At 35.5% G+C, this 25,023-nt stretch overlaps 1 protein-coding gene across 4 annotated transcripts in view; it reads left to right on the top strand.

Annotated features, from left to right (window-relative positions):
* Positions 1-18,444: 18,444 nt before the first annotated feature.
* Positions 18,445-25,023, top strand: part of lepr (leptin receptor) — an 81,110-nt gene continuing 74,531 nt past the window's right edge. For 2 of the 4 annotated variants that reach the window (XM_073870220.1, XM_073870218.1), the window contains exon 1: positions 18,448-18,569. The gene's annotated coding sequence lies outside the window, so the exon portion shown is untranslated. Of the gene's footprint in view, positions 18,570-25,023 lie in introns of all 4 variants that reach the window. The other 2 variants (XM_073870221.1, XM_073870219.1) reach the window with 2 other exon arrangements.

Below are 25,023 nucleotides of genomic sequence, written 5' to 3'. Positions count from 1 at the left end.
TCCGATTCACGATTTTTTATTTCTTTTGGTGTGTAAGTGTGTATTAGTACATGTTAATGATATGCAAAAGGTACAAACCCCAAAGTAAATGATGACGCGAGTTATCGTTTCCAAGGTAAATCTCTTTTCTTTTTTTTTTTTTTTATTTGGCTTTTCATAAACAGGGAAACATTAACAAACACAACCAGTTCAATTAGAAGTGTCAGAAAAAAAAAAAAAAATATATATATATATATATATATATATACAGTATATCCACATACACATCCATCCATATATACATATACATACATACACATACATAAATATTTAAATAGAAAATATATAATATAAAAAAATGAGTGTATGATTGACTGCGTAAATACATGAATATTTAAACATAGGAGGAAAGAGATATAGATATAAATTACTTTGATAGTGTATACAAATGTTATATACCTTTGTATATATCATACCTGAATATACTCCTACATTTAAAAAACACTGCATATACCTACATAATCATACATGTATGCGCATTACATACAATTACACACCCCATATATCCATACAAACACATTGTAAATCTCTTTTCTTGGACTACAACAAACACGCGGATTGTAGGCAACACACAGCCTGTAAGTTAACTCCTGTTAGCATTGCATTGTGAGCGAATCTTTCAAACATGGTAGCGTTACATTTCCAGCTGACGTCAGAGGTATTCGGGGCAATCACCACATACTGTACAGATTAGCTGGCCAATCAGGGACATATCGCTTTTCAAATTGATGAGTTTTGTACAAAATCAGTGCGTTTCAGGAAGAAAGTGAAACCTGGAGCTACAAAAATGTACGGTATGTTGAAAATAGTGTGTTTTTTTACCATAAACCACACGAACACATTGTATTATACCAAATACCCAAAATAACGTTGTTTTTAGGAATGAAATAGGTCCCCTAAAGTATCACAATGACATCATCATCTAAAATAGCTTAAATGATAAAAATTAGATGATTAAATTCATGTTTTTAATGTTGATTGCATGAAATGACCTTTAAAAGTGAACTTAGTACATCATCACTTGTAAAAGCCAGTAGGGTATGACCAAGCTCCTAAAAGTTTATAGTGCATATAATAGTAATGAATCAACTGACTAACCTTTGATTATTCATTATATTTTATTGGCTGATTCATCGGGGTTGCTCTTCTCCCCTGTTGTTTAAGCATTTCAGAATATTGGATTACAGTAATAAACTGAAGTGTGTTATTTCTGCACTTTGAGCGTAACAGCTGGTTGCATATGAAATCAACATTCATTTTGTATGTTAATTTAGCAACATGATCTCACGGCAAAATTTTTTGTGTCCATGGCACGAAATTTGGCTTTTTTCGTGCATTGAGCATGAATGTCTTTTTCATGTCACTCAGCACAAATTTCTATAAATAGTTTATAAAAACTTTTTCGTGTCATTTTATATTGTTTTCTCTTTTTTCCCTGCTTTTAAATTGTCGCTTTGGGTTGGGGTTAGATTTGGGGTTTGGGTTAGGATGTACTTTTATGCATGGCCATAGCCAGCTATGAAAAAAAATTTTCATATTAAAAAATAAAATTTTAAGTTCTCTGAATGAATAATTAGTTTTTCAACACGAATTTGTGTAAATAATTAAGTTTGGACAATTTACTCTATAGTTTAATGTAAAATGACGAAGATTGCCTTAAGCTGCGAGGGCGCGGGTGCAGAATTTGCAGTGTTGCCAAATCCCATTTATAAAAATCCTCTGTAGACGTTGTGTTTTAGCAATTAATTTGACACTTTGAAACAATCTATAAAGTTATGATTATGTGTAGGTTAGTATTAGTGATTTCTCAGATTTATTTCTGAACTTACTTATAGGACTTAAAGGAACAGTATGTAAGAAATGTATATCAATTAATCATAAAATGCCGCTGATATGTCACTAGACATTAAGAAATAATTTTCATTTCAAATACTTATATCACTGACAACAGTGGTTTGGCCAGGATATTGTCATTTAAAAAGTGGAGTTGCAGCCGTCAACTGATGTTTATGTTGTCATTTTTTGTATTGGCCACCAGTTGTATGATTGCAGTACCAGTTTTAGCCACTAGTTTTGTTATTGCAATACCAGTTTTGGCCACAATCCTACATACTGTTCCTTTAAGTTCTTTAAGGCCAATTATTTTTGCTTGTTTTTCGTACGAATATCTGGCAACACGGTGACCATCTAACCTTAATCTTAAGAAGTATGTAAGACAAATGTGATATATTGGCTAAAAAATTAGTGCTCGAAAATAGTACATTTATTAAGTGTCCTTAAAAAGTGTATTTTATTTAAGTGCACTTTTTTTCACCTGGGATAGCTTTTGTTAACTCTTAACCCTCATATTAAGAAAGTGTGCAATAGGGTTAAGTTTACATTAGCAAATTTTAGATATATTAGAAATGCACTTACTTTTAATGCTGCTAAATTATTTATGGATGCCATGATTGTGTCACATCTGACATATTGTCTGACAAGCTGGGGACAAATAAATAGCTTATCCCTAAAGCCAATAGCAATTCTTTATAAAAAAACTCTTAAAGTATTGGCCCAGAAGCCTAACAGTTCACATCATTGTATCATTCTTGATGACCATAAACTGTTAAGCTGGGAAGATGTAATTAAATACAAAAATATCTGTCTGGTTTATAAAATTCTGCATAATAAGGCTCCTACTCCTCTTAATTCATTTATAATCCAACGTAAAAATAGCAGTCAGATCACCAGAAGCACTACACGAGGTGATCTTTTAATCCCATTTAGGAAAAGCACATTTGGTCAATTATCATTTTCTGTTACAGCAATACAAAACTGGAATTCATTGCCCACCACAATTAAAGACCTACATACATATTCCGTCTTTACTACACATCTTAAAAGCTGGCTATCCGTCAATTATAAATGCACACATTAATCAGACAGATGTGATGTGCATTTGATGTGACATGGTCATGCTGCTGCTGTTAGATCTTTGTTGGCTGCCTTAATGTTTGGTTATGTATGTGTTTTAATGTGGCTCCTGCATAATTATATGTGAAATCTGTACTGCTCCCATGTATGTAACAGGCTTTATGTTTTTGTAATTGGTGCTTGTTGACTGTGCTTGTCTAAATTGTGTGTCGCAGGATTGTATATTTTATTCTCTTTTGTTTAGTTCTGTTGTAATATAACTGTAATGTATTTTGTTTGATGTATGCCTATTAAAACTCTGGCCGGGGACTACAGCTGGAAATTAGCCGTACAGGCTAAAGCTGCTCTTTTTATTAAAAGGGACTGTCCACGTTATTATAAACTAATAAAACTAAAACTAAACTAAACACCCCACCCTGGACCTTATACATTTTTATACCCTGGCTACGGCCATGCTTTTATGTATTGGTTTCTACGTGTTTTTCTTCACATGCTTTTAATACTATTCCTGCCTGGAGTTGGTTTTAGAATTTGGGTTTGGATGTCAAAAAAATGTAACAGAAAGTGATTCTAACCCTAACCCCAAGCAACAATGGTAAGAAAATAGGAGAAAACAAGGGGAAAACGATGAGAAAACAATACATAAAATGACACAAAAAAAGTGTGCAACACAATTTTTTTTATAAGACATTCATGCTCAAGGCACAAAAAAAGCTGAATTTCATGCCATGGACATGAATTAATTAATCAAAATTTTCGTGACTATAACATGTCTTTCTGTAAGATCAGTCTGTAATTTATTGTCCAGTCCAACAGTTTGATCCCACAGTACCCACCATCATAAGGGGTTGTGCACACCAAAAGTTTTAAACGCAGCTGAAAACGCCTGGAGGACCCTGAATGCCAGCTGTTTTTCAGCTTTCCCAAAGTTAAATATTTTTCAACTCTCTGCGCTCAGCGCAGAGCGCGGAAAAACCGAGCGCTGGTTTTCAGCACGGCTTATTTGAAAAACGTTGAGCTTCCATTGAAAACAATTTAAAACGCCGGCTTTGGGGGTAAAAGCTTTGGTGCACACCCCCGCCATTTCTAGGACCCTAGACAGGACCATCTATTGAATAACTGAATATGAGCAACAAAGGCAGTATACCTGTCAAAAACGAACCGGTTTTAAAGGGATAGTTCACCCAAAAACGAAAATTCTGTCATTATTTACTCATTCTCATGTTGTTACAAGCCTGTATAAATTTCTTTGTTGTGATGAACAGGAACATATTTTGAGAAATGTTTGTAACCAAACCGATCAGAGGCCCCATTGACTTCCATTGTACATTTCTCAAAATATCTGTCATTCTAAATGATACCAGAATTTTCCTTTTTGGATGAACTATCCCTTTAAAGATACTATTTTCTGTCTTGCAGTTCAGCTTGGCTGCTAAAAGCTGCATAGTAGCACCATGCTTTTCATTCACAAAAGACTTTACACACATCATATTCTATGTAATACAGATTAAAGATGAAATGGGTTAAAAATGTGTCCTAATTAAAGGTTTATTCAGAGATTATACTCAAAATCTATGTATAATACAAATAATGGAGATGATTTTATGCTTTACAGAACTGGATTAGGGCCAAGCTAAAATAACAAAAAAATAAACATCTTGATATTAAAGACAAAATTGTAAATTTAAAAAATGAAGTCAAACTAAAGAATAGACATTTAAGAACATATAAGAATAAAGTAATCATATTTGAAAAAATATTACAAAATTACAAAAAAAGAAATAAAGTAGCAATATATGAGAAACTCTGCTATGCCCCGGGGTCAGCAATGTTCACCGATGTTCCAGGAAATTCTGTTCCCAGAAGTACTTAAATGTCCATACTTTCCCATGACAAAAACAGTACATACTTTTAGGGCATAGTAGACCAAATTGGGATGCAGTCTTACACATGTGATTTGAGTTTATGCCCACAAGATGGCGATACTGCTATCATTTATAGTTTTTCAGCAACACTCTTTTTACATCATATTTTAAAACAAACCAATATATTACTGAAGCATAAATATGCTGGTGTGACAAATAGATCAGACAATTGTCATAGTTTAGAGTATTTTGCAAAACACCCCAAGCTGCAAGTGTTCACCATAACAATACAACATACTGCAGGCAACTAAAATGCGTGAATACAGTGAAGTTTATTGAGTTGTTTTAAGTGTGTAAGATTATAGACCACCATCAAAACTGAATGTGAATGTACCAGGCTATTATGTTAAGAAGTGAAATCGTTCATTCAGTACAGGCCCATAACAAAGGTCCTTTTGTGTAAGCACTGGTCCTTAAAACAAGGGAATGTTGAGTCATCCTCAAGTAAGTGACTATAATGGGGTGCAATTCTGCTCCATTTAAGATCCGAAGCCAAGGATGAATCGACTCTACTCTGTTAATCTTTATAGTTTTCACCTGTCCTTATTCTCCTCGGTACTTAGACTACGTTAACAATAGTGCATTTTCAAATGGTTAGGCCTAGTGTCCACACTACTCTTGAAATTTTCAACCCTGTTAAAAGAGTCCTTTGGAGATGCTGCAGACCCTGTTTAATTTTAAACACTTTGGGCCTCCTGCAGCTGTTTGCATCTCGTGGTACAACAGTAAAGTTACCGAGGTTTTTGCTCTTTGCTGATCCAGGCAGTTTTTACTGTTGTTGTTATAAACATGTCTTTCGTTTTGTGGCTCCTGTGCAGGTTGTCAACTCAGCAGAAAAGTTTGCCATTCTCCCTCTGTTTACAGACGGGAGGTGAGGGCACGTGAGCGCGCCAATGACGTTTGTTGTCTACGTGAACAAAAAGGCAACGTCCGTTCGGAACGAGATCTATGATTGGTTGAAGATTTTTTGGTCCTACGCCTTTCACAAATGACATACATTTCTACAAATACATTTAAACAACTTTAAATGTGATTGCTATCAGGCTTTGCTGACTTTGTTCAATGGCACAAACACCCAAAACAAGCAGATAAGTACTACACTAAACGTTTTTGCCACTAATGAAAACGTACATATCTTTAACATAACAGCGCAAGGTTTTTATTCTGTCCATTTGGGGTTTTCATCCGAAATAGCGCACTTAGTGCCACCAACTATTGCCACAGATTATAAATGCTTTATCCACTTGTTTTTAACATGTATCCTGGTGGATATATAAAGTTATGAGTGCTTTGTTTTTGTTGTGGTAAATGAATACCAGTACGCATGTCGTAGCAGCAAACATGCTGAATTTTCGACATTGTCAGAAAACTATCGTAGGCTATCTTTGGACGTGCCAACCGGGAAAATGGCTGTCTTTGAATGTCTCTCACTTTACAACATATGACCACCGATAAAGAGCCACGATCACAGAAATTGTGACGATTGTTTCACGATGGCAATCTTTCGTCTGGGACAGCCAAAACTCGTGCAATTTATCTTGGGCTTAAGACCCCTGACGGTGTCACACAAGACACACAATGATCTGGCACAAGACATCAGACATTAAGTAGGGGAGAACTAAACTAAGGAACGAGGACGCACAGGTGAAGGGCATTAACTAATAATGCATAATTAACAAGGAAACAAGGGGGTGGGGTTAAGACTAGAGACAGGAGAGCACAAGGCACACATAAAACAACACAGGCCACGTGACTCTCCACACAGACACAAGACAAGGATACGGGGCTGTCAGGACCCTGTCACTAGAAACAAGACTAAACACATACAAGACCGTCAGGATCCTGACAGTACCCCCCCCTTAAGGGACGCCTCCTGGCGTCCCAAGGAAACAGTACACAAGACATGACAAAGTCCACAGGCCAGAAGGGCCGGACAGTGCTGGGGATCCGGACCCCGCCGATAAGAAGCGGGACGAACAGTCTCCACAAAAGAGACAGGCTCAGGACACGGCACCGTTTGGCACACTGAACCGGAACACTCTTGCAGGGTTTTCAATCAGGAACACTATTGCAGGGCTCTCGCGGGGCTCACTGACCAGAAACACTCCTGTGGAAACCGCCAATATGGCACACTTCCACGGGGCTCATCGACCAGGAACACTCCTGCGGAGATCGCCAACCAGGAACACTCCCTCGGGGCTCACCGACCAGGAACACTCCCACCGAGCAAGCAGACCAGGAACACTCCTGTGGAGATCGCCGACCAGGAAAACTCCTGCGAGGCTTGCTGAACAGACACTAAGAACACTTAGACCAGTGGTTCTCAAACTTTTTTACAGTGCGCCCCCCCTTGTTTACATTGCATCCCTCTATGCCCCCCAAAGAAAATTTAGGACATAAAACATTCCAAAACTTAACATTTTAAATAATTAATACATATTAAAGTATACAATGTAGTGGTGTTGGTTGATAACCTTATTTTCCTGAGGTTTAATTACACAGAAATTTTTATAAATTAATGTATTTTATAAAATGTCATAATTTGGGGCCCCCCTTGCACCTTCTCAGGGCCCCCTAGGGGGCCACGGCCCCCAGTTTGAGAACCACTGACTTAGACAAACACCAGGGATACTCGACGGACACAAAATACTTGACTTGGTAAAACAAAAACAGAGCTGTCTGCTGTGTTCTAGAAGGGCCGGATTATTCTGTCAGGAATGGGGAGGAAAGAACCCAATTGCAGACAGCTCTTAAGCAAAAAGACTTTTATTAAGTATTTTATTTATTTATTATTTTATTTAATGGCATTAAATAGGGGAGAACTAAACTAGGGAACGAGGATGCACAGGTGAAGGGCGTTAACTATTAATGAATAATTAACAAAGAAACAAGGGGGTGGGGGCCAAGACTAGACACAGGAGAGCACAAGGCACACATAATACAACACAGGCCACGTGTCTCTCCACACAGACACAAGACAAAGATACGGGGCTGTCAGGACCCTGTCACTAGAAACAAGACTAAACACATACATGACCGTCAGGATCCTGACAAGTTCCTGTGTAATGCCTTTTCTATGTCAGTCTGAATACATATCTTACACTGTACACTCAAAAAAATGAAATTTTGGATTTACTTAAAAGTACTTTGTTCAGGTTCCACATAATTTGTTAAGTAAACTCAACGAACAATAATTAAGTTCATTTAACAAAAGAAGATTAAGTAAACTTAACAAACAAACAACAGTTGAGTTGATTGTACATAAAAATTAATTAATGATGACAAAAATTTGAATAATGCCATTTTATAAACTCCACCCCTTTTATCTAATAACTCCTTAACACTGAATCAATCAATCAATCAATCATAGTGCAGCTGCTTAATACAACTAATCATATAAGCCTCTTAATTATAACTTATCAAGTACATCACAAATATATCTGAAATGAAATGTTACATTTCAAACCATTAATTTGTTTGTTTTTGTTCTAATAATATATCAGAACAAGTTAATTCACTCATAGTTGGCCACAGGTACCTATCTAATGGTGTTACACTTCGGCAAGAGGGTGCCAGAACAACAACAATTACCCATAATACACTGCAACATCATTAGCCAATGAGATGCCAGTCTGTACTGGTTTTATTAATCTGTTAATTTTACACAAAACTGTTATGTTGGCTGAACAATTAATTTTTAAGTAAAGCTGACAAGACACACCTTTTTGTTGAATAAACTCCATTAAGTTAAGTTCACGTTGTTAATTTTTTTAAGTAATCACAATATGAAAGGATTAAGTAAAACTGACAAAGGCGAAAGTTAATTTTTTTGAGTGTAAAAAATACTTTGCTGCCTTAAATTTTTTTGTTGAATCAACTCATATTTACAAGTCATTTCAACTTACTATTATTTATCTTGACTAGAGATGAGTTGTTATAACTACAGGTGAGTTGTTATAACTTATTAAATTAAGTTGACTATATTTTATAAGTTGTGACAACTCATCTCTGTTGACATGACTTGTAAATCTGAGTTGATTTAACAATAAATTTTAAGGCAGCAAAGTAATTTTACAGTGTACCTTTTAATTTATCACCACATTTTTTGGATAAAATACTGTATCCTATTTGGGTTTTTCCTGAAATATTGGTCCACCCTTTAGTCCTATTTTCTGTTTGACCAGTGGATTAAAGATTGGAGGTATATTAATGAAATAGTGAGGAAATACCACTCCTTAATACTTTAAATGGGAACAAATTACTTTTTTGTCTGTACTGCTCTAACAAGTTTCCAGAAATTCCACAATTTTCTAGGTCAAATATCTCAGTACTCCCAGGACCTTTGGAATTTTCCAGGGGAAAACTTTACAATATATCTTGCACATGCACCATAATGCAATTACTTGTAATGTAGGGTTTTTTATTTTAAATATTTTTATTTTTTTTGAAAAACTAAGGCATAATCAAAGTATATCTAAAATAAATGTTAAAATAAAATAAAGGTTCACAAAGCTCTTACCATACTCAAATCCTGTCTAATGGTAAGGGCTGTGGCGCACGTCAAAAAGTTTGAGAACCACTGTTGTAACTTATAAAATAAAGCTGAAATAAGTTAAGCTAACTTACAGCAGTTAGGCTACTGCAACTCATCACTAGTCAAGATAAAAGATGAAAGTTAAAACGACTTGTAAATCCAAGTTGGTTATACATAAAAATGTATGTGCAAGTGCTCTTTGGAATTTAAATCGATGCAACATTTTAATAAGACGGCTTTATAGACACTGCGATCAATATGAACACATTGCACCACCTTTCTCATAGTAAATGGTGCATCATTGATAAGAATTTTTTTCCAATTCCAGAAAAATGGTACAAAAGCTGTCACTATACCCTTTATATAGGACCTACTATGTACACAGTAAAATCACGAGTGTTAAAAGTACATTGCTGGTGTTTATATGAGTACCACCAGACATGGTGATATCCATAAATACACCAGCAGTGTACATTTAACACTGGTGATTTTACTGTGTACTATTTAGGTAGAGATATGTGTACATTAGGTACCAGTATGTACCTGTGAGTTACTAAAATGTACTCTTTACTGTAGGTACAACGGTGTACCTTTTGAAAGGGTACCATCAGAGCATTTGTGCCTTTTTTCTGGGTGCACTTTATTTTTATGCAGGTTTTTTTGCCAAGTAATGCAGATGTGGTGATACTGTGAAGGGTATTCATAATTTTGGCAGAGATGGCATGTATATGACAGAATTTCATATGCTTTTGTTCTGTCCTCTTAATGTTGGCATTGCAGTCTCTTTCACATCAATAGAGTGTGTGAATAAAGATTTAACAAGGCCAGAGATGAGTCAGGCCAGTTTACTTCATGAGCCACAATAATATTAAATAAAATATGTTTAGTACAGAGTGGAAAAAGATTTTGTGTTCCAAATAGCCCCTTTATGTCAAACGGGGACCTTCGTTTTGACAGTAGCTAAAACAAATATTGAGAGAGTTGTGACCCTATGTGCCGAGTTATAATCATGGTGAGGCTCTCTGTCTCTTCCCCTCTTTTACTGTTCATCTGTTGTCCTCCTGGAAAAAGTGATGATAGACAAGCCCTGATTTTCAATTATAGACTAGTTAAAATCACATTATAGAAGAGCCAACTGATGGAAGTTTATGTGAAAGTACATTACCACATACTTATGGGTATTATTAATATATTAAACTTTCTTTTCATTTTCTTATATCTGGGCAACCATTCTCATGATGTACATACTGTATAAATAGCATGCCGTGTGAAAAATCGTGCAATACGCCAAATTCCCATTTTGGGTGCATATGATATACACCAGTCTTTCCCATTCACTTAATATGGCGCATCTTTTTGTGTCATTTTATATATATCGGTTTCTCAATTTATTTTTGTTGTAGTGATTTTGGTGGTATGCCATACACAGGACACTAAAAAGGTAAGTTTCACCTGTATGTATAAGCCCTCTTGTCAGTTACTGTTAGGCTCTCGTCATGCCATGCTTTATGTTTGTTCATGTTACTTTGTTTTGTTTAATGTAATCGTATTTGCAGGTTCTAGTCATGCCATCTTTATGTTTGTTGATGTTACTTTGTTTAATAAAACTGCACTTGGGTCTACACTTTGTTTCCTGTCAGTGGATACATCGTGACACAGTGGTAATAAAATGGAATATATTTACAAATGATAAACAAGAATAACAAAAAATACTATTAAATGATACTAAAATACGGAAAGATAAAAGAGATGGAAACTAAAGTGCAAAGAATAGAAAATAGAAGTGACTGAGTTGAATTTATGGCAGAATGTTTACTGGTTCTAATAAGGGGACAAACTTATTTCTCATAACACAAATAATTAAAAAAACTATCTGTAAAGGTCACGTTCTTCCTGATCCCATTTTTCCGATTTTTTGTTAGAGCATAAATAATACCTGCAAAATGATAAAGCTCAAAGTTCACTGCCAGATGATATATTTTCTTTAACAGAAGTCCCCTTTCAAAGCCTACAACGAACGGCCGGTTTGGACTACAGCCCTCTACTTCCTGATTGAATTATGTCAATAAAACAGTTTTTGACTAAACTCCGCCCACAGGAATACGTCAGTCGCCAGCTTTGGCTAAAACGGCTCTGCTAAGCTAAGCTGCTGTCGAATCACAACACACTTAACAAACTACACAATCACAACTCATTACGTATTTCAGAAGGAGGAACTTCATAGAACAAGAAAGACATCAGCCCGTTTTTAGGACACTGAAAACAGCGGAATGCAGATAAGTAAATTGTGTGAAAAATTCTGCGTTTTTTTACACGTGAAACATGAACACATGTTATTAAAAAATACACTAATTGGATAAAAATGAAACACAAGTACAGAGTCTTAAAAAATGCTAAGTCTAGAGCACACAAGATTTCTAGCTGTCAGACAACGGAGATGCTGGCTGTGGAGTCCAGATCTGAACATGTTCTGCAGCAGCATCAATTTATAGGCAAGATCTCAATGCCAAATTCCAGGAATCATGTTCTAGGCCTCATGGCACGCCTTCGATCCTTACATTTACTGGGAAATTCCTCTATCGTCTTATCCGATAAAGTCTCATTGTTTTTCTTCTCTGAGCTCTTCTGCACTTTCTAGAAGACATGTATTTAAATAATACTTTAAAACTTAATGTATCTATATTCTTTGTTCTAATACATCAATCTCTCTTCTCTACTCTTAATAAACTACTGATTCACGGAGGGATTTACTATACGTTTGGCAATGAAAGATGGTTCAGTACCCACTTTATTTGGAACTACATGCGTCTCCTAACCACAACCTGTAAGTTACATACTTGCTTAAATGAGTCGTCGTTTTTATAACTTGGATTAATGATGAATGATGTGTATTGATGTTGTTGTTTAAACTCTAAATATGCTGTCAGAGAGTCATGTTAGCAAGCGGCTAACGCATGCTCACTTACGGTTTTGCTATAACCCGGTTAGTTTACATAAATGCTTAAATGAGTGTAAAATGTTAGTGTCTGTGGTCGTTTTTATTGCTTGGATTAATGATGAATGATGTGTATTGATGTCGATAATGTCTTCTCAGTAAATCATGTTAGCACAAGGTCAATACTTGTTACACTATAGTTGGTCTGTGCCAGTGATCTGTGGTCTGTGTGTGCGGAGACTGTGCCAGTTGACCAATCAGAGCAGAGTAGGCTACTGAAAGGTGGGGTTTAGGCAGACTGAGTCGTTGAACGGCTTCACACGAATGGTTTGGGGTAATTTTAAATTTATATTATGAGAAAATGACAGTGTTTTTGACCTTGCATGCATTTAAACCTGTTGTCTGGGACTTATAAATAGTGATAGGAAGCTAAAAAATTTCATCTTACTGGCTCTTTAAGGACAACATATTAGATGTGTTGTCCTTACCTAGACACAAGTTGTGTTATTTTAATGCATTCATTTTAAGAGTGTACTGCCGTATCATTTGCAAGCAAAATTGGAATTTGGCATATGTATTGCACAACTTTTCACACTGCTATTTATAAGCAAATTATGAGAATGGGCTGCACTGGGGCAGTACCCTAGAAAGATCCTAATATGTGCCATTTAGATACAGATATCTATACATTTGGTAGTACCAAAATGTACCTTTGAGGTACTTGTATAAACTACACTTTAAAAAAGCATAAAGTTAAAACAACTTGGTTTTGCAAGTCAATTTAATGTACTATTTGGAGTTTTGGCTTGCGATAGGTTGACATAACTTATAAAAAGAAGTTGAAAACGTTTAACTTAATTTGTTATGTTAAAGTTACAAAAATAAATGTTGATTCGACATAATTTTTTACAGTGTAGGTCTAAAGGTGTACATTTGAAAGGTTACAGCCCCATTGGGACCAGTTTTTTATGAACGTGTATTATAAAATATTTGCTTTTTGATCAACTGTTTCTGCATTTTCTGTTTAAAAGGGTACTGGATCAGTAATGCATTTGTGGTCTTTACATGTAAAATTCAAAGCACAAATGCAGATGTAGACAACATCACAAAACTACCAACATAAATGTATGCCAATATTAATTAGTTTCAATGTATTTGAGTAAGAACATGACATCTGTTAACCTTGTAAAGATACTGCCTGCACTGAATATTTTTCCTCATAAGTTTCCCTGTGAATTGACATGTAAATGAATCAAAGAGAAATATTTATGAGCCATAGATTTGGTTTTGAATCACAATTACTGTTCAAACAAAACTACTGGTTCATTATGTGCAAATTAGAAGACATTTTCTACCAGGCAGGCAAGGCCACACATAGGGAAATTGACAGCACCTTATTCTACAATTTCAGTTCTTTGTCATTCCTGTGTTCTTGAGAAGTCAACGCAGCTCATAACAAAACAAAAGCTGTCGATCTCGAGCTCCAGGTTTTCCAAATCAACACAGCTGGCACTACAACTTTTCTTTTAGCTTAGGAGAATCTGTGAATTTTAATGGATCTTTGAATTCATCTCACAAATTCAGTCAGAAGAAAACGTTGTTCTTACGTAGCTTTCTCAAAGATATAGCAAACGACATGATTTAAAAAAACAGCTCTTCTCAAGGAAATCATAAGGACAATCTTTCAAAGGACACATTCAGCCCACAGCACAACAAGTACTAGAACTAAATCAGTCGGGATGTATAGTAAGATACCCATCACAACACAGAACCTAAAAACAACTCTGTTCTGGAGTATACTGTACCAGCCCCAGTGCCAGACACAAATTCACGGACGGGCATTTCATTTTATTCAGGGGGGCACAAATGAGATCAACCTTCTGCAATGCATAATATCATTACATGTGAATTAAATGGACAAAAAAAGAGGAAATACTGACGTACCTCTCTCCATTGACGCAATACAACGTACGAGTCATAAAGATTGGACCTAGCCTACTGAAGTATTGTAAACACATGTCTCAGGGCTCGACATCAACGCTTGTTCGCTTATCAGGCACAAGCGGATTTTTTAAAAGGCCAAGTGAAAGAGAATTTTACTTGCCCGACCCGACAAGTAGCCAAGCCTTATTATAATGCCAATGTATATCCTTAGGACTGCCACACAAGATTGATCAGCATTTTTTTTACAACTAACGTTAAGCGGTGGCACTATGCTTAGCAAACAACCAAACATTCCCGCGCTCACTATCGATAAACCAAATATATATATTTGGTTTATCATTTGGGTTTGTTATTGCTTTGTATATATATATATATATATATATATATATATATATATATATATATATATATATATATATATATATATATATATATATATATATATATATATATATATATATATATATATATACAAAACAATAACTTTTGATAACAGTAGTTGGTGTTGACATTGGTTGGTGTGACATTGAGCTGGTCAACAGGTGAAGGGAGACCGCAGGCTCATTCAGGGCGGGCCAGGCCACCCAGTGCCCGCCCATGGCGCCGGGACTGTACTGTACATTAGTTCCCTCTAGAGCATTAAGATTTTAAGTTATAAATCATAAGGGACAATGTATATTTGTAGATATAGAGTTTCGTTGCAAAACGAGAAAAATTAATTTTTTTACATTTTTGTCAAAAAAGGTAATTATTATTTTATCATTTTATTATTTTGTTTTATGGTGCTACTTAGCTGTATTTTTTAAGTTATGAAGGTTTAAATCAAAACAAACCAATTGCAGTTGAATTGATATTAATTGGAATGCACAACCAAAAAACGAGATTTCTGAACAATTAAAAACGAAAACTCTTCGGATGGTACTGTACGTCTGGTTTCTGTTTAGTTTTTCCTTATTTTTAAATACCTTTATAGATATTCAATAAATTTGAGCTAGTAAAATCGCTTATACGTACATAGTAAACAAAAAGGGCACCTAAGGTCCGATTCACTTTGAATATTTCCTTTGGTGTGTAAGTGTGTATTAGTACATGAACGATATGCAAAAGGTACATACCCCAAAGTACACAATAACGCAAGTTATCGTCTCCACCGTAAATCTTTTTTCTTGGATTACGACAAACACGCGGATTGTAGGCAACAGTTTACTTCCTGGGATTGGTGATGTAGACAACACCGACATTATCATAATTCCTGCCGCTTCAGACGGTTAGCATTGCACTGTGACTAATCTTTCAAATCTTTCGAATCTTTCAAACTTGGTAAGGAGCGTCACATTTCCGACTGACGTCAGATGTATTCATATCAATCACAACATACAGATTAGCTGGCCAATCAGGGACACAGAGCTTTTCAAATCCTTGCGTTTCAGGAAGAAAGTAAAGTCTGGAGCTACAAAAATGTAGGTGGAAAATGTGTTTTTTAACAATAAACCACACAAACACAATGTATTACACCAAATACACAAAATAACGTTGTTTTTAGCAATAAAACAGGTGCTCTTTAAAAACAGTATGGCAACCATGCATGATATGGCAACTATGCATCCGTAAATTATTTTCAGACAGTTTATGTATGAACCTGATATTCAAAACGCTTGAATTTGTTCCAGGAAAACGAAACATAGGAAACTCTAAAATCCCCTCTTACCGGCATTCAGTGTGTATATTGCAGCTGCTGCTGTGGAAACTATAGGTATAATAGTAGAACTAATAAATAGTTTGAGTGAAGTTTATAGGAAATATCTCATCAGAGCCAAAATAACAGGTGTGGGGATTCACACAGTACCTCTAGTTGGGCCTTTAAATCTGTGCATCAAAAATAGGAAGCACTGATATTTAAAGATCACCAGTGAACTGAAATGTTGTGAGATATGCGAACCCATTGGCATCTTACTGGAAATGTTTAATGATAATAATAATCACAACAATCATAATAATCATAATAAGATGTGACACCTGAAATATATTTTAACATATATTTTAACATTTTCAAGCTTTGAAGTCCTTTGTGCACCTTCATTTTGTTTTAACCCAAATAAATAAGTAGCCTACACTTAACCTAAACCCTGAAAAATTGAGTGTTGTTTTGCTGTTTGTTGTCTTTATTTATACTACTGCAGTTTTTTGTTATTATTGTTGCTTATTTTTTGTGGTGAAGTCAAGTGCTCATCTTTTCACTTCATGAGATTTGATTACTGTCACTATTATTAAGACATGTGTGTTGAGGTCTCTGTGTGAAGTTTTACCTTTGCTTTGCAAGATGTCTTCTTTTTTGGAAGGCAAAGATTGCAGAGTTCTCTCAACATTACAAGTTTCATAAAACTATGTTAAAATAATGTGTGAAATAATGTTTCTCATATTGTTAACTGACCAATTGTAGAACAGGAAATGTTTAGTTACAAGGAAATATTGCTGCAAGGTATTTTACGTTATAACTCATACACTGTATATTTGTAGATGAAGAGTTTAGTTGCAAAACGAGATAAATACTTTTTTTTAACATGAACGATTTTTTAATGTGAACAAAATTTTTTGAATTGCTTTTCAGCAATTTTAAGCAGATTCAAAGGGACATTCCTCTAGAGTTAAACATTTGATTCTTGCAGTTTTGGAGTCCATTCAGCCGATCTCCGGGTCTGGCGCTAGCACTTTTGGCATAGCTTAGCACAATCCATTGAATCTAATTAGACCATTAGCATCACGCTAAAAAGTGATATTACGCACTGCCCAAAAATAGATCCCCTGCTATTGAAAGTATAACCAAGAGGACTATTTTCCGGCAGTGCGTAATATCACAACGCCTGCTGCAGCCATGTTACAGCAGCAAAGTCCTTGATTATTACACCAGTTTGAGAGTATAGTTTCTAGTCGTATCGGCCTAGAAAATCACAGCTTTTAATTTTCCGTCGGTCTTAGTACACGATGTAACTACAGAAGAGTCAAGTTTTAAATAGGAAAAATATCGAAACTCTTCGGTTATTTTTGAGCGCAATGCTAATGGTCTAATCAGATTCAATGGATTGTGCTAAGCTATGCTAAAAGTGCTTTGCGCCAGACCCGGAGATCAGCTGAATGCATTTCAAAACGGTAAAAATCAAATGATTAACTATAGGGGAGCTGGAAAATGAGCATATTTTCAAAAAAAGTGGAATGTCCCTTTAACTTAAAATTACTTGTTTGTTTAACTTAAAATTAAGTGAGTTACCCTATGTTTTCTAAGTTGAATCAACTTGTCTGGGCTTACAGTGTGAGGTAAAATGATGCAAACTCATCCAGTGAATGCAGATCTGTCTTCGGCTACAGATATCAGGTTGATCTAAGCAAACACTTTGAATATGCACACACATACACACACGGTATGTGTTTGTGGCTGTGTGAATACTCAGAATGGTTTTGCATAAACTTTCGTGGGAACTTTTTTATTGACTTGACTGTTGCTTTTATACTGAGTTAAAGATATTTTCTCTTCCATACTCCTAAACCTATTTTATTTAGAGGGATAGTTCACCCAAAAAGTTTGTCATTATTTATTTCCTCTCATATTATCGTATGAACCCCTAATGTCTTTCTTTGTTATTCAAAACGCATATGCAGATTTGTGACCTTCAAGGTGGTCACCTTTTACTTCCATAGTAACCAGAAAACCCCAAACAAGACAATTTTTTCAATCGATGTTCTGAAGAACAACAAACACCCTGGGTGAGTGTCAAACGACATGAGGGTGAGTAAATAAAGTTTAAGTTTTAATTTTTGTGTGAGCTATCCCTTTAAGCCATGTTAAGCCGTTTTCTTGGTCCGTCCTCACAATATAGGTGATTTCAGGTTTTACTATCCCTTTGGGCACATCTGGTCCCCTCGGTTAAATCTGACCAACAAACACACATTATGGCCGGTCACATTGTGGTCAGTGTTAAACGCATGCACACACACTTTCTAGTGAAAGATCAATAGGCAGTATTTGTTTAGATGTGGCAAATTAAATGAAAGCTCTTTGCTTAAACCACACACACACACACTTGCGCTAATAGTTGATTGGTGTATATTTCTGGCACTCCCTCTCAGAATAGCTACATGTTTGCCTGGAGACCCGCTGGAAAGGAGAGATGGGGTCTGCAAATTCAATGCAACAAAACTGAGCTCTCTTACTTTCTCGAAAACATTCACAGACCGCTTGTTCACATCCTGACTGCACAAGCCACATACAGAATGAACTTACCGGGTGAGTTTGGCAACTTTTCAGGCAACTTTTTGCCTGAATGAAGTCCTATTATGTATTGTTTCAAAATGCAGAGAGTTTTATCTTATAGTTATTCAAGCATACAAAAGAGATTTCAATTGAAAAAAATATTGTGCAGTGTAAAAGGCCACAGCTGTTAACTTTGATGTACATTGTGATGCTGTGCAATACCAGATGGTAAATTCAGTGCTGGATTTCATTCAATTCAGTTATGACTAACAGATCCTACATGTGTTGTTTTCATTGCTCTACTGTTTCTGTTCATTGGTGCTTTGCATGAGTCAATAAAAATGATTCAGAGCCAAACTGAAATTTAAAAGAGCAGGTTATATCATATTTTTGATCAGTGAGTTCTACCTCTTTTCACATGTGTTTCCCTATACTATATCATTATATAACATATTATTATTTATATTAAAATGACAGCTAATTCACTTTGTTGCAAAAATATTCATAAATTGCAGAGACATTTGCATTTTGCCGACATATTGTTTGCTATTATGAATACATCCAGGAAAAAAAGGGATGCATGTTCAGTTGCACTTTTTTTCAAAACATTTAACATTTCTAAGCATTTAAATATTAAATCTTTTTATGTCTCACAAGAATCTTAAACCAGTAAACAGTTCTAGTCATGGGCATAATAGGCCTTATAATGTTTTATACTTCGAGAGAGAGAGAGAGAGAGAGAGAGAGAGAGAGAGAGAGAATTGAGGGCTCTTTCTGATCTAGTTCTTGAGATGTTCAGAGCACACTGTTCAGAATTAAACCCAATTACAGTAAAAAGCGAGTAAAAGCACATTGTGTTGTCTGCTCACAAGTAGCTGTTGATGACTTGGAGTGTCATTTAGTCACTGCATGAGGCAGTTGCTCAGTTTTTGTTTTAAATGGTGGTGCTTGTCTTTTTGGTGATGGATGGATTAAAGGAACAGTTCACCCATCGTTTACTCACTCTCATGTTGTAACAAACCCGTATAAATTTCTTTGTTCTGATAAACACAAAGGAAGAAATTTTGAGAAATGTTTGTAACCAAACCGTTCGTGGACCCAATTCACTTCCATAGTAGGAAAAATAATATTATGGAAGTAAATGGGGTCCACGAATGGTTTGGATACAAACATTTCTCAAAATATCTTCCCTTGTGTTCATAAGAACATAGACATTTATACAGGTTTGTAACAACATGAGAGTGAGTAAATGATAACAGAATTTTCATTTTTGGCTGAACTATCCCTTTAAGGAATCTGGTTAGGCTTGTAAAGCAGCCAGATGTAGATACCAAACAAAACATATACTGAATCACTGTAAAAAAAAAGTACAATTCCTTGTTGCAATTAAATATTTAAGTTTAAACAAATTGAATTTCAATTAATTTCAACTTTTGTACGGAGTTGCTATAAATTATAAAAATAAAGTTAAAATAACTTAAGCTAATTAAAGTTTATTTTCATAATTTATAGCAACTTCTCACTAGTCAAAAAAGTTGAAATTAATTGTACTGTACATTTAAAGTGGAACAATTTTTTTACAGTGCAAATGTTGGTGCTGCTTTAAAATGAGTTTATTGAACTTAAAAAAAAAAAAAAAATATATATATATATATATATATATATATATATATATATATATATATATATATATATATATATATATATATATATAAATAAAATATAAAGGTGTATATTATATATTATAAATAATATAATATATAAATAATATAATATATAAAGGTGACATAGAATTATTGAATGGGGTTTTTATCCTTGTTCTGATGTGACATGCAGACAACAAAATTTTGGTTGGGTCTGTAATGCCTTAAAGAACAAGTTTGGTATTTTACACTTAAAGCCCTGTTTTCACATTGTTTGTGATGAAATGGAACGGTTTTGACTGAAATTTTGACATATTCGGCTGCCCCGAGTATTTTCGGGTGTTTGTTGTTTCACCTCCCACCTCTGCGGTGGGTGTATGGGTGCACTGGAGCAATCCTTCCTAAAATGCATTAAACTTTTGTTTACAAAGACGTGAAACTCACCGAGTGGCCAGGGGTGTTCACTGATATGATAAAGATGCTTTCCAACAGGTTTTATGGTAGTTTTTGTCCAACTCCATTGACTTGTATTAGATGTGCTGTGAGGTACGGTATTACTCCGCGCCGGGAACCTTGTTTGTATTCTTGCAATTGGCAAAGGTGGATTATCGCCACCAACTGGGCTGGAGTGTCTATTATTCAAGCTCTCAATGAAGAATATACGGGTGTGAGGCGTTTGGAAAAATAGGTCCACAGGTTTACAACGAATGCTAAAACACCTGTTGAAAAGCATCTTTTGCAGCGATTTTTGTGTGAGCATATCAGTGAACACCCCTGACCACTCGGTGAGTTTCACATCTTTATAAACGAAAGTTTAATGCATTTTAGGAAGGATTGTTCCAGTGCATCTATGCAGCCATTATAGAGGTGGGAGGTGAAACAATAAATACCCGAAAATTCTCAGGGCAGCCGCACATGTCGACACTTCAGTCAAAACCGTTCTATTTCATCACAAACAATCTGAAAACAGGGCTTTAGGTGTGGAGTGCCAAACTTGTCCTTTAAGCTTCCTAAAAACCTCTCTCAGAAAGCTATATTAGGATGGGGGATTTTAAATGCGTGGCTTTGCACCTTTTTGGCTTCCCTTTGGGCTTCACTGAAACCTCATTTTGAAATGCAACCACTTGACGGTGATTGGCTGCCTTTGCTGTCACTCAAAATAATGCTTCACCATCTTCAGAACACAGACAGACCAAAAATTTACAGATAGAAGAGCACACCTCGAAATGCGACTCACCATTTCGCCTTGAACTTCACGAACACTGCTGCAATTTACCTCCCGTTGGAGGCGAGAGGCCAGATGTATGCAAATTATTTTGAAGGGGAGGGAATTGAATGAGAGTGGGGGGGGGGGGGTAAGATGCATTTTACGTAATATGTATGCGTTGTTCAGATTGGGTCATTTTTAGGCAGACATTTCTAAAGGAGGAATTTCTATGAAACGGAGATGTTCAGAATGTCTAGTACTTATATGTTTGTGAATGCAGGTAGACTACTGTTATTTTACTTAGACAAGGTAAAAATATATTTTTATTCACTGTCACCTTTAATTAGCTGAAAATTGTAAGGCAGCATGAACAATACTTTTTTTTAGCTGAAGCAATAAATCTTTTTTACAGTGAACCCACAACCCCATATTACCCAACCCATGCATACTGTATGGTTAATTTATTATTTGGGCAAATTTGTTAAATTTAGCACCCTAGCATCCTGTGCTTAAATCTTACACTGTAAAAGATTATTTGCTGCCTTAAATTTTTAAGTTTAAGTCATTTTAACTTACTAGAGCGGTTTCCCGGACAGGGTTTAAATAATCGCAGGACTAGCCCTTGGTTATATTAGGATATTCAAGTAGTTTTTACAAACAAAACTTTCAAAAAACAATACTGGTGTGCATCTTGAGACAAAACAATGGCACTGATATATGTTAAGACAATACAAGTTGTTTTTAAATTAAGGCAGATCAAACATGCATTTTAGAGGCTGTTTACACTTGGCATTGACATGTGTTTTCGTCGATCGGATAACAAGTGGACTACGTTAATGCCAGGTGTAAACGGTGTTCAAAACGTTTTGAGCTCGTCCACTTTCGACCACTTTCAACCACATCCAGAGGTGGTCGAAACCACTTTCGATCGGATCGCTTTGGAGCTGCGGAACGCACATGTGGTTGAATGCGTTCGAACAGCCAGACGCGACCGCCTTCTCTCCGCCCATTTATCTAATCTGAGGTATTAAACACAAGTTTTACGTCTTTTTTTACTTCTGGCGTGAACATTCGGTGAACAGCGCTATTTTTAGCCTTTCATTGATAAAAACTAAGCGGCTGATCTCCGTAGTTTCGTTTTGAAAGCGTCTGAAAGTTGCGCGATCCTATTTCATCAATTGCGCTGTAAATTCAAAGAAAGCTCTTACATACTCATGTACAAAACACTGTGCAGTATGTTTACTTGCTAAACAAGCAGTGCACTCCGACATTATATTAGTTTGCGTCCATATAAACTCATAATTACTCCCGCTCGGGTTTGAATGACAGCAGAGAGACTCGCCCACCGTCTCACAGACCACCCCCTCATAGTATTCAGCACAGAAGCGGTCGAAAGTGGACAAAAGAGACGGATTTAAATACCAGGTGTAAACGTCATGTGTCTCTCTCGTCCACTTGTGATCCGATCGATGAAAACACATCTTAATACCAAGTGTAAACAGCCCCTTAGTCAATGACTAAGATAAGCCGTCCGGAAAACCGCCCCTATTATTAATCTTTATTTTTTTTATTTTTTTTTTATTTATGTAGATGAGTTGATATAACTTATAAAATATATTTGAAATAAATCATAATAAACTTAATTTTTAAGTCAACTTCTTCAAGTTGTAGCAACTCATCTCATGATAAATAATAGTGAGTTTAAATGAAATGAAAAAGGCAGAAAATAATCTTGATTTACTTCCAAAAATTTTAGAATGTTTAAAAAGGCAGTCAGATATTATCTGTAAAACAGAGTTTTCTCATCCATCATTCAGATTGGTAACCAAAAATATATGATACACAAATGCACTATGTGTAAGACCTAAAAAGCACAACATGACTTATTATTATAAATCAGTTTTCCAGATTTAAATGAGTTTTTCAGTTTCTAGCTTTACAAAAGATAACTATTTATATGATTATTTTTGCTGGGTGATCTTGTTGCATTAACACTAATGACTTCAGCACAAGGGCTGTGGACGGTGTAACGGGTTAGCGCTGGATGCAGAGATGTTTTGGTCATCCAATGATTGTTCAGCAGTTCCAGGAACATGCATGCTGCTTATTCTAATGACCAATTAGTATTAGTGAATCAGTTAAACGTACTCTTCTTCCATTCAAATGACAGTATAATCCAGTTTGTGGCTATATTATAATGTGCCATTAGGGCCAGGCTGTTAGGACAGGTGGGGGGCAGAGTTTTTCTTAGACAGACCCCTCTCAGACAGAGTTCATTATTCTAATGATGATCCAAAACTTTATAAGATTTGTCACTGTCAAAAGAAGTTGAACTGCATTGCTTATAATGTTGATTAATGCATCAGTCACATATATCAATGCTTCAGCATGTTTTATAACATTGTTCATTGATTTTCTCTGTTTATTTGCCACAGCAGCATTGAAATCTCTTCTTCAAGGCTGGCTGGTGAGGCACTGACATGTTTTCCATCACTGGTGCTCGGCCCAATCTGTAACTTAAAATGTTGGTCTTGACATAGCCTTGCCTTGTGAATTTGAAGACGCTCCATTAACTAACATGAAGCTAAATACATTTTTGGCATTTTGATAGATCATCATACTCATACCCATTTTCTTTTAAACTCATAAATGCTTCATCATTTTTTCTTCGGGTGTATAGGAATTCACTCATATGCACAGTTGTCAGACATATATAGGGTCGTGTCAGCTCACTGCTCACACCCACGCCATCATTTTTTATTTATTTCTTTTATAATTTAGCTCTATTATCCCATACACATTCATTTAGGAAAATGGAGTGCTGTACACGAATGACTCTTACATGCCCTGCATTACCCTGTCTGTTGGATAAATAATGCTTTCATACACCTCGAAATGTAAATGACATTGAACAGTGCATAGCGTAGTCTTTATCATGCATAATGTAGTATTTTGTGAGTGAATCTTTAAGTGTAATGATGCTTTTATGTTAGTCAAGCATTTAATTCATAACTTCCGAAATTAGATTTTTCTTCTGTATGTGCTATCAAAGGACACTAAAGATATAAAGATTAAAATTATTTAAAAAAAATATGTTATTGCTCTTTTATAGATGAGATTACATGGATTAAGTTGGGTTTTATTTAGTATTAACTTTGTGTCACCATCTCCAATTAAAATTGCTTGGAAGAAAAATAAATAAAATACAATATACTGTAGAGATACAAAAGATAAATGTATTTCTGAGAGTGCTGATAGATAAACTAGTTTGGGTCAAATTTAATAAAAAACATTATTCAACAATACTTGGCAAATATAAGGTTATCTACATACCAATGCCTGATTAGTTGTTAAATATTGATTCTGTTCTATGATGAATATTTCTAATTATACATGTTCCCATGAAAAAACCCCGAACTAAACCAGAGAAAAAAATGCAAGAGAAAGACTATCAAAGAGAAAGCCAACCCCCTTGTTTTAAAACTTGTAACTCATTATTGTGATGTTGGACTTCTGTTATCTGGTTTAAACATCTGGGAAAGTTTGAATGCAGAAGATGATGCAATGCATTTTGCTCGAGTTTCTATCGTGAAAACATCTTGTCTGTAAAAAAGTAGGCCATTGTAGGCCTGGTTAA

The sequence above is a fragment of the Misgurnus anguillicaudatus genome, chromosome 8, assembly GCF_027580225.2.
Source record: "Misgurnus anguillicaudatus chromosome 8, ASM2758022v2, whole genome shotgun sequence".
Lineage (NCBI taxonomy): Eukaryota > Metazoa > Chordata > Actinopteri > Cypriniformes > Cobitidae > Misgurnus > Misgurnus anguillicaudatus.
Note: the sequence above shows the minus strand (reverse complement) of the source record. Positions and strands in the feature narration are given on the sequence as shown.